This window comes from Rhipicephalus sanguineus, chromosome 2, assembly GCF_013339695.2.
Source record: "Rhipicephalus sanguineus isolate Rsan-2018 chromosome 2, BIME_Rsan_1.4, whole genome shotgun sequence".
Lineage (NCBI taxonomy): Eukaryota > Metazoa > Arthropoda > Arachnida > Ixodida > Ixodidae > Rhipicephalus > Rhipicephalus sanguineus.
The window spans coordinates 178,017,598-178,028,988 of record NC_051177.1 but is presented as its reverse complement, the minus strand read 5'-3'; the positions used below and the strand labels follow the sequence as shown (position 1 = coordinate 178,028,988).

General features: G+C 46.9%; 1 pseudogene; it reads right to left on the bottom strand.

Annotated features, from left to right (window-relative positions):
- Positions 1-4,254: 4,254 nt before the first annotated feature.
- Positions 4,255-11,391, bottom strand: part of LOC119383880 (uncharacterized) — a 73,563-nt pseudogene continuing 66,426 nt past the window's right edge.

Genomic DNA, 11,391 nt, shown 5'->3' with positions numbered 1-11,391 from the left:
TCGGCACTGAACTCCAACGACGCCTGAGCTACTGTGCTTCTTCCACCACAGCCGAACTGGTGGGTCTGCAGCTGGCTGCCGATCTCCTTCGCGAGTCGCCGGCTGTCACGAGCGCAGTTATCTTCTGCGACTCTAAACCAGCCCTGCGCCAGTTCGCGAGGGAGGACTCCGTCGTACCACTCGCACAGCGCGTCGCCCAGAGTCTCCTGGCACTTCGGGGGAGCGGTTGCGACGCTCTCTTGTAGTGGCTGCCATCCCGCGTCGGTATCGCAGGCAACAAGGCAGCGGAAGAGCTCGCAAAGCGAACATTCTCCGCCACGATCCCGCTGACAGATTACGTCACGTCGATTGACTCTGCGCGCATCAACTTTCATCGAGATTTAGCGCGCGAGCATCCTGACGCGTGGATCGCCGCTGGACTCCCCCTCCTCCTCTTCCTGCAAATGGTTTTCCCGACGCGATCGCGCGCTCCTCTTCGCTCTGAGGACAGGTTCTGTGTGGCCCGCAGAACGCAAAATGTCGTCTCCGCGGCGCGGCTGCACCAAACTGCGTCGATTGCGTTGCGGTGGAAACAATGTACCATCTGTTCTGTGAGTGCCCAGCACTTGATTACGCACGGAAGCGCCTCGTCTCGGAGCACTGCCTCGTCGGAATGCCCTGTGCGACCCTGCAGGACTTTCTGTATCCCACCAGCTACGAGGATCACCGCCGTGCTGCCCTGAGGACCCTTGTCTCCTTCGTTGAGGACGCGATCCTGATTGTGCGTGTTTTCTAGCCGCTCGACAAGGTGAACTAGCGCTTCTCCTCCTGCCTCTTCGCAAGTTGCAACCTTTCTCTTATTTTCTTTCTCTTTCCTTTCTTTTCTTTGCTTTTTAACACGAAACTGTTTTATGCCGGGGTCCAGCACGGCTCCACTGACGTAATTCTGTCGCGGATATGACGTAAAATAGAAACACTAACAGATGGCAAAGAAAAAAATCTGGAAGGAAAAGTTCCGCCACTGTGAGTCGAACTTACGACCCATCCTCCGCAGCGCGCGGCGGGAACGATTAGGCCACAGACGGCACGTTCTTTGCCATGCTAACGGCGAGCTATTTATATACACCATTTGCCGGTGGCGGTACTCAGAGATCGGTGGTACATCAGCGTGTTTTCGTTATCACTAGCGAGATGGCGCGAAGGACTCGAAGAGCGAAAAGTCCCTAGAAGAGCGCGGTTTAAATGTCGTGGCCTCACGCGAAGGAGCGCGCACCTCTACAGGGCGTGGTCGCTCGTGCGCGCGCTTATCTCGTCATGGCGGTGGTTTCTACTTCTTGTGCTCTCGCCACAAGTTTGCGTTGAGAGCACGAAGGTCGCTTCGTTCACTGCAACGGCCGTTTTTGCGAAAGGAGCGCGCTGCTCACACAAAAATAAGTGAATACTGTGACCGTTCGCGCTCATCCTGTGTATGTTCGTTCCGTGCGTCCTCTCTGCTAGAGCAGCGCGTAGCAACTTTCTAGCTGCTTGCCGTTCTTCGCCTGACATTACAATTTGCTGCTATAACATTCATTCCTTCGCCGTTGGGGCGAAAGAATGCCCAACAAACGCTCAACTACATCTGTGAAGACACGTTGCACTTTGTTGTTATACTAGTTCCTATGACAGAGCGATCAGCCATGTTTTTTCTTCTTTATCCTACCGTATTTTGTTCCCCCTCATCTCCCGCGAGTTTTTTGGTTAAGGTGACCTCACTGAGAGGCAGTTTTCATCACTCCTCCCCCTGTTTCCTACCGTCTTCCGCGTTCTTTCCTGTTTAAAGAAATAAAGAATCACTCACGGCCCAGTGAGCGAAAGAGAACCGGACAACCGTCGCCGCCGTGGCTCAGTTGGCTCATTCGGCTCAGCGAGCAGCTCAGTTGGCTCAGTGAGCCGTCTTCTATAGAACCACCGCTCACTTCTACTGAGCCGCGGATCACTCCTTCTTTTGAAGGAGCCGATCAAAAGATCCGGCTCGCTCCTGAGCGACCCATCTCTACCTATAACCGCAAGGGTCCCCCCATGATTGAACAAAACGAATGTTGCCAGATCCTGAGACGCTCGCCATTTTCGACGGTGGTAATCAGTTTTAATCGACCAACCTAAGCTAGCTACGCGCTGTTGGCGCTATGTCAGGGAACATCTCCTGTGTTTCATTCGTGAAGCCGTGTGTTAGTGTAGCGTTGTCTGTACAGCTGGCCCGATTGACAACAGTGAAAATTTTTCCCTGTTTGTGCACAATTTTTACTATGCACGCCCTACCAACAATGCATAACGAATACCGTTTCTCCGTTTGCTGGCACAAGGGTCACTCGACGGATTTCCAGCTCGAAGCAAATATCGTAGGCCGCGGGCGCGGTGCTTCGACTTGCAATGACGAGGCACCTGTAGCCACATTCTTTTTCAGCTCATTGCTACCGCACTCCAGCGCAGAGAGCCAATATGAAGCAGAACAATGTCGATTGCAGCATGCAGTGGCAAGTGTGAGTGAGAGATCACTTGAAAGCTTCAATCAAAGTTAATGTTACGCGTCACACGAAGTTTTATCACCGTTAAAAATACTAAAAATACTTGTGTTGCGCCTAGCTGGTACATAACTTTCATTGCTTGTCTCATCTTTTTTTTGCCGTCCGTCCTGGTTTGCACTGATGTTTTTAGCTTTACAGAAAAAAGCCGTCACATGAAGTCGAGTTGTTGGTACGTGGCGACAGAAAACGCACACAACGGGACACTATGGCAACTGAGATATACACGACGTCAACGAAGTTTCAGGCGCTTTAACACGACGCGCAAACAGGCGCAATCAGCCGCGAGCGCACTCTCGAGTATTGTTGACATGGTGGCGCCATCTAGTAAACCAGCCTGCAAACGCTTCTTTGCGCGCACAGTAAATTGCACAGTAAATAACAGTTCGCTTCTTTCGTAAAATGTTCAAAATAAACACAAAACAATATCCGCGCGTTTTTATTTGTGCAGATGCTTCGTTAGGATTGATATAGCGAGTATTGTGAATGGTTTACAATGCGAATGTTGGCGCAGCATTACAGTAAGGTGATGGCAACAGTGACGACGTTCCAAGATGTCAGCCTTTTTGTGTGGTTAGCGGTCTCGCGTCCAAGCTTCTCCTCTAGAATCGGTAAACTAACTATATGGCTAACGCTACAAAATCCTTCAACAGGGGGTGTCGCTGTAGTCCACAATTCAAGTGGGCTTGTCTTCCGCAAGGGAGGAACTCGCCTAGGCACTTGCTGCCTTGACGAAGACTGGTCCACTTCTCGAAATGTTAGCTCCAGCGACACCCGGCTGTGTTCAGGGATTTCTCATGGCTTCGAGCCTCAGTTTTTCGCGTACTTATGGCTTGTTTGGACCACTGTCACACAGTGACAGACTCCCAACCACTTTTACCTAGAACATGGGATGAACGGAACAATCTGCCTGCGTCCGTTGTTAGCATGATTAAACTTGCTACACTTAAAACTGAATCTGTTAACCAGACCTAGCCTGGAACGTTGATGTGAATAAACGTACCTTCTGACCCTGTGATGGTGTGAATGAGAAGGATACTTCAAAATTGTGTCCATTGCGCTACCTATCCTATGTATACTAGTGCAAATGTGTTTATAGTGAAATGTAATTGGTAAACTAAGATTAAATGTCGAAAGTCATGTATATTCAAGATTTACCATATCTAATGTGTGGACCATGTGAATAGTACTGCATGTGCATTTTGTACACGCGACATTTGAAAATATGCACGTATACAGCTGGCACTCTTAACTTGTACATCTGAAAATTTTACATTATCAAGTTTATTTGCGAAGCTAACACATTTCATTTGCTATTTATCATGTTCCTTTTGTTTCTAAGTTTTGCTTTTGCGATTATTTGTGTAGTATCTACCCCCTGCAATGTATTTTTATTTTGAGAGTATTGTAAATAAGTAAATATATAGCAGTACAAAACATTATGGTTAATTAAAGACACAACTACCGCTCTCACTTTTGATAGGGTGCGCATAACGGTATATTTGTTTCATATGGTTTATTAGTTAATTTCTTCCAGGGACGTTTGTTTGTTGTCCCAGCGATGACATGTTGATGGCATAACATGTTTATGGTCGACCAATTATGTTGACATTTCACACATAAAAATACAAATGTTATGATGCATTTACCACTGAAAAACCATAATGAAATTTTATTGCCAGAATTGTTCCATGGATTTTCATTAAATGTTGGGGTTCCAGCTTCTTTATGTACACTGGAATGCTCTTGAGGCTATGCGGTTTCCGTAACCAGAACCTTTATTTGCTCACTGATGAAAATCATACGCGGCAATTCATTCCTTCCCGTCACCACTTTAGCTACAGTGGAGATGTAGGATCTCAACCAGATTTGGAGCCTTTTGCTGTTGTATTAAGACATCTTTTGTCAAAAACTTCAACAGTATCATCCAAGTAGGAGCACAAAAGTTCGAAAATGAACAGGCAACATTTTGGTGGCCTTAGTATACGATGTTCTGGTAACCACATCGAACAGCGAAGCCATGCGCGCTCGTGTGCTGTGGAGTAAACAAGCAAATAAATGTAATCAGTATAGCGGTGGTCAAAAACCGCGAGTTGACAATTTCCTTGCGTTCTCTAAGATTGGCAGGGTTTCAGCCCATAGAGTGAGTTGACATACCTAAATATGCACTCTGCAATTAGGCGTAAATATTAAGCAGTTAAGTCTACTTGACAACTAAGCTCATAATCGTCAACACGGTTAAAATCCAGTGTTAACAGCGTATCAAGGTTAAGACATGTACTAAATATAATTGAGGGGTTTAAAGAGACAAAAATATTGGGATGACTACGACGAACGGTTTTTCAGGGGTCTCCGGAGTCAGAGTGCCATGGTTAACACTACAGTTGAACTTCCTTAAGAACTCCTAGTGAACTTTCATTCTAGGCCTTTTATTTAAGCGAACCTGTTGTTTTTTTTTTTGTAGTGCTTTTAGCCTTTCTTATTTCCGCTGCGCTTTTTCTTCGTTCTTTAGTTATTAGGACTAGTGACGATTCGTTTCTCTGTAAGTGTTGCTCTAGTATCGCTTTCCTTGTTTGCGCCAGCGCTTCTGTTCGCAAGGCGCTGCCCGCGTTCGGAGACGCGCTCACCGATTTGCTCTCTCACCTTTCTAGTAAGGCTAGTAGCTGACTCCTTTAGCATCCAGCTTGACGTACCTCAGCGAAATATTGGTCTAAAGAAACGCGGCTGCTGCAGTGAACGAAGCGACCTTCACGCAGTCTATCGTTTCAATGCAAAGTGAGGAATGAGAACACAGCAAGCACAAATCGATGGTTTGTATGCTATTCCATGTCAAGACAGTGGGCGCGCGACCGCGCCCTGTCGTTCAAAGTACTCAGTCCCTGCCGCAATCACGCATTACCTTCCTCTCTCTCTTTCGAGGACACTCATGGGCCCTTGGCACGTCGGAAGACGGCCGGTGCTTTTCCTCTCTGCTTGAGCCACCATCGTCAGATGCCCTCGCAAGTTTTTGCTTACAGACAGAGCATACAACGCACGGGGCGTTGTTATCGCCCTTCGACATCATACGGAAGTGGCGACACCGACAGCTACGGCAAAAATGTGCCTGGAGTGTCCATATAATTGCCAATGCAATAAAAGCTGTATGGAGGGTGGAAGTGGGTTCATTGAACGACGTCGGGTAGCAGACAGAAAGCCGGCACAGCGACAAAAATCCTCGCATATCCACGAAGTGCATGATAAAGAGCGGGCGAAGCTCTGGGGATTTTTCTGTCACCGTGAATCTCCGGTTTGTCGTTTTTGCGTTTTGCAGCCGCTTCCCGCGCTTTCGCCTCCGAAGTAGTAGCTTGTCGTCGGCGCACCATTGAGCCGCCGCATGCCGCGCCCTACTTTCGTTTTCATCCATGGCAGAAAGAGATTGTGTGGTCTGGAACGCGCTTACATACGCATTTGCACCGCAGCGTCCTCTTGTGCATTACAAGTGACAAAGAGTCGATGACAAAGCTCAGTCCTAAGGTCCAAAATGTGTACGTTGAAGTCGCCGAATAGTAGAAAGGGTTTGTGCGTGTAGGTGTTTTATATTGTTTTGTCAAAATTACGATTGTTGTTGGTGTATTGTAAACTTTTTTATTCATATACACACACATGTTTTTATTATAGCAGCGGTTTTCTAACCAACATGACAGCGGACAGTGAGCGTCGAGGACAAAGCTAGGTCCTAAGGTATATAATTTCTACGTTGAAATCGCCGACTCGTACAAAGGGTTCGTGCTTCTAGGTGTTTTATATTGTTCTGTTACGATTATATTAAGCTCTTGTGCACTGCAGCGCCCCTATCGAACTCCATGCAAAACTAAGTCACGCCGCTGCGTCTCCTGACACGGGACATGCCTCGACACTAAGGTGCTTGGACCCTAAAACAGTCCCACAGACTCCGCGCCAACAGCTCGCGATCAGCGCTCGCGCATCGAACCAGGAGAGTGTCCCACAGGCGAATGCCTTGCATAATACCAGCTTATGAAACGGAATGACGGTCGCGGGCTTCACAATAAGCACTCGCTCTGGTGAAAGAGCGTGTCATTTGACGGGGCCTAACGAATGTCGCCGCAGTAATTAAGATTGATTGGTCGCATGTAACCTGGGCGCATAAAACATACACTTCAACCGCCACTCGTGTGTGGTTCCTGTTGGCCCGTCGCTATAGTGCAGTTCTTAATGTGAAGCGGGTTGGCCTCCCTGTCACATAATTTAAATTTGGAATGAATGTCCAATATCTTATTTGGTGCCCCTCTGTTCCCTTTCTGCGTTAAAACTATTACACAAACGCGGATGCAAGGCACAATATGAATAAATGATCCCAAAACTTTACATCTTCAACACAGTAACAAAAAATTGCGGCAGCTGCACACTGAAGACAAGCCCGGAGGAACCGCGCAACTGTGCGGGCTCCCTTAGCAACCAGCCAAGCTCAGCCTAGATATAGCCAGTTAAGCCTTGATTTAGCCTCATGAGCGTACAGAGGGCAGTTAATCCTGGAAAGCCAAGCTGAGTCTAGGAAAGCCAAGCTGAGACTCTGTCTTTTTATTGCTTTGTCTATCTTTTTTTTTTCTGTCTCCTTGACATTATTTATTTCTTTATCCGTGTGTCTATTTCTGTCTGTTTCCTCCCATCTGTTTCTATTTCTTTTTTCTCTCTATGATTTTCTCGTTCTCTCGCTTACAACAACGCAACAAAATGATTCCGATAAACGCTTGTTCTGCTAGCGCGCATGGATAGTCGAGTGGTTACCACGCTCACCTTGGCACCTTATTATACCCGGGTTTGAATCCCGAAAGAACGTGAGCTTTGGCACGTTGGCATTCCATCTTAAAACATATAACGCACAGAAAGGTACGACGTGGACACCGTTCTAGCTTCCCACAAATGCTTCATTTTACGAAGAGTACAAGTAAAAATATAGGAACCAGATAGCAACGCACGCAGGCGCGTATGTACGACATTAGAACTTTTAAAACATGTAAAAGATAGATGAAGATAAGATAAAAGTACAGCGTAAAAAATAGTTACAAGATTGCCGGGGCATCAAGCAAAACCATCTTCGTCACGTCACCCTTAATATCACATTTAAGAAATGCAATTCTTTTGTATTTTCGAGAGCTCAATTGAAGGCGCCCTTACGCACGTTTCCCGCAAGCCAGCAATCGTCGCCGTCTCGACGATTTCCCGTGTTGTTTACGCTGAGCTTTGTCCTATACTACACTGCACTGTGAAGACATAGAGACACACCCGCAGTTCCTGCAATGAATAGCGACATGGCCGGCGCTTTCAGTCCGCACGTTATTTGCGTGCTCACGCAGCCTGTCATTCGCTCACTTTCGCGCTTTCCCAATGTATGTTTTGCGACGAGACCACGGAAACTCATTTACCACGTTGTTCCCACACTGAATAAAGCTTTCTTTGTGCTTTTTCTGGCAACTCGGCTTCTCGAAACGGCAGTAAGTAGCCTTACACGGATTGGACAGCTTGTTTGGTGCTGAGATGACCCTCATACATTAGCATTAGACAATCTTCTTCAGCCTGTGTGAGACGTGAATATATGGTATTACTGCGCATTTGTGTTTCACTCGTTCCGTTTTCGCTGAAGCTGACTGTTTATCCTTGCGGCCGCGTTTTACTTTGTTAAGTAGACCTTCGGCAACACCTGTGACAATATGCTGCGGAAAGCCTGCCTTTTTGAGGCGGTCAGCTCGAGCCAAGAAGCTGGAACAACACTTCTGCAGACAAGAGCGGTGAGGCACATTCGTCAGGGGTAATTTTGCGATAGCTCGCTTAACCAGTTGCGAGTGGCCGGACGAGAACGGCAGTAATGGCTTTGTAGTCCTCCTCTTCAGCTGACATCTTGTGGCATTTCATGCGTAACTATGAGTGGTTGCAAAAACTTTGTAAAGTTACCTAGCACAACAGAAGCGGCACAACGCAACTTAATCGAACTTTAATCTTGTAACAAAAGGAAATAGTCAACATCACGAAACACTCTAATTACATTTGTGTTTTCTAATACGGCTTCTGGTTTCCCGTTTGCACGAGCCAGAAAAGGTCGCCTAATATTGGCTGGTAGCCTCGAAATCTTCATTTCAGTCAAAAGCCACAAACTAGATTGACCGCTAGGTGCTGTAGTGTCAGAAGGGGGGGACTTGTCAAAAGCGCGTAGGCCTATTTTTAAAGGTAAACTTCAAGTTCTTTGCAGTCATTGACCCCTTTTTGACCAAGAACTCGGAGGAAGTGATAGGTTACTTGAAGAAGCAGGGAGGTAGTAATTTTAATGCATTCTCTATAGAAGTAAAGGATATATACTATTCGCTGCCACAGAATGAGTTACTAGTCTGTCTCCAAGAGGCTATTGACGATTACGATTATAGTGTACTAGAACACTATAATTACGACGAGCAGAAATTCGTTAATTACGTCTGTACATCTACTCGGGGTTTCCTTGAGCTAGTGTCCCTTATCTATGTTTCACCTTTGCGCAGTTGGATGGTAAGGTTTTCCTCCAAAAACAAGAAGTTTGCAATGGTTCCTCTTTAGCTCCAATATTGAGCTGTCAAAAAAGAATTGTATTTCCTAAATATGACACCAAGGGTGACTTGACAAAGATGGTTTTTCGGATGCACCGTCAGTTTTGTAAATATTTCTTTCACTGCCATTTTATGATATCGTCATTGACCTTTCATATGATTTAAAATTTCTCATCTCGTACATATGTGCCTGCATGCGTTCCTTCCTAGTTGCTATATTTTTGGACTGCTTCGTGAAATAAATAATTTCTTGCAAGTTAGCGCCCTGTCCCCGTCTTACCTAAGTGTCTTGTCCTTTCTGTGCGCTAAAGGTGTTAAGTTTGAATTCCGCCTCGCCAAGCAATTTTACATTAATCTAGTAATTTCTTCTACTTCTTTTACCTAATCTTCTTCCCGCGTCCTCCACTCCTTCCTCCAACGCTTCTCTGGGCGATGTATGATGACGTCATAGCTCGAAAGAGTTTTTGCTAACCCCAACGGACCAAGTTCCACTGTGAAAAGATTGATAATATTTTGTATTTTAGTCACGTGTCTTTTCCTGAGGAAACTTTAGGTGTCCTTGGCTGGGCTTGAGTTACGTAATGGCGCTAGGAGGATTCACTTCTTGTGATGGCCAATTTTTGTGGGATGTACGGTTTCGGTAAAGTTACGAGACCGTCTATGTATACATATGGACTGTGCGAACCTTAGGACCTGGTTGTTGACCATCGCCCCCCTTGATTGCACATCAACAGAACGAGCGTAAGCCAGCGCAAGCGTGCACACCTCTTACTACTACGGGATCCAGGCAGGCGACTGCTGACGTGTCCGAACGCGTAAGCGCAAGCGAGCGCCGAACGAGATGAGAGTAGCGGAGGGCCCGATGGGAGTGCCGTCACCAGAGCACAGCGATAAGCGCACGCTATGCTCCTGAGCAGCACGTGACGTAAGCACAGCGGAGCGCACGCGGGCGCAGACGGCGCCAGCAATCACGCGCGGTGCAAGCGCCGCCACAACACCCGTGGAATTGGCGCACGCTGCGCGCGGATGCAGCGCATGATGCCACTCTGACCACACTTTCCCTTCCCTTCAAATGAGACGATGCGAGAAGTACCTCACTGCAGTTTTGGGTTGTACATATACCTACGCCTCAAACTGTCTCCTTCTAGCTGTATCTGCTGCAAAGGCATATATATTGTACGGCCTTATGAGATACTGGATTAATCGTAATTAAGTATTAGACGTGGGAAGTATGCCCCTCATAGCGTCACACTTGCGTACTACGTACCTACCAACTATACTGTCCTATGTTCTCTTACGGTGGACATAATGCACTTTCTGTGCTTTCAGGGTGTAAGTGAACATTTTCATTCAGTTTTGATTAACTATCAGTGGTGTTAACGAAATATTCCCTCCACTCAACCTAATCCTCGTTGTGCTCTCTATCCTATAGAACCATTCACTAGAACCATTACTACTTTTCATTGTTTTTTTTTTATTTTCCCTACCTTCGTTACACCTGGTTCGGGTGGAGCACTTTAGAGACTCGGGCTTTCGTATACTGTCGTTTAGGCCTCCCACGCACAAGTTTGCACAGCGCCTTCCGACGCCACAGTGGAGAGATGGGAAAGCTCCGGTAGCTCGGACTGGTCGCGCTTGCTTGGTTTTCCCATAGCGCGCGCGAAGAACGTGCTCCCCGGGGCTTTTATCTCGCATTTTTCACGCTATGGGTGCCGGTCCTTCGTCGTTCTCGAAAGCAGGCATGCAGTCCTACTGCACTGTGAACAGTCACAAAAATTTTAAAATGACCCATAGCCGAAAACTACCGTTTCCAATGCAAGCAGTGTGAGGAGCAGAGGCGTCAAGGGTGGACTACGTCAGTTTGCCGCGGTGGTTTCGTGGTATTGTCACCTTGAAGCAATTTTTGTCTTACACAGCATCACGAAATATTAACGAGGAGAAACGCGATCATCGTGCTCACTTGAAAGGGAAGTGCGTTTGTGAACCGAAGCTACAACAAATAGACAGACACTGTACGTTTCCAGATTGCGCGCTGGCTTTCGAAGTCAATCATTCATAATGTGAGAGCAGCGGAGCATGTGGGTTAATACACCACAGTTTAAATACCGAAGCGTGAGTACTACAAGTGTTTTATTCGGCTGATGGCGTACATTTCGTGTCGCGGCACACTGTAAACGGAATTAAGCTGCGTGTTTACAGCTGAGCGTTTATATTGGTCTTGCATGCGACACGCCGTGATTGCTCAGCAGGTTGACGTGTTGCGCTGCTAAGATCGAGGT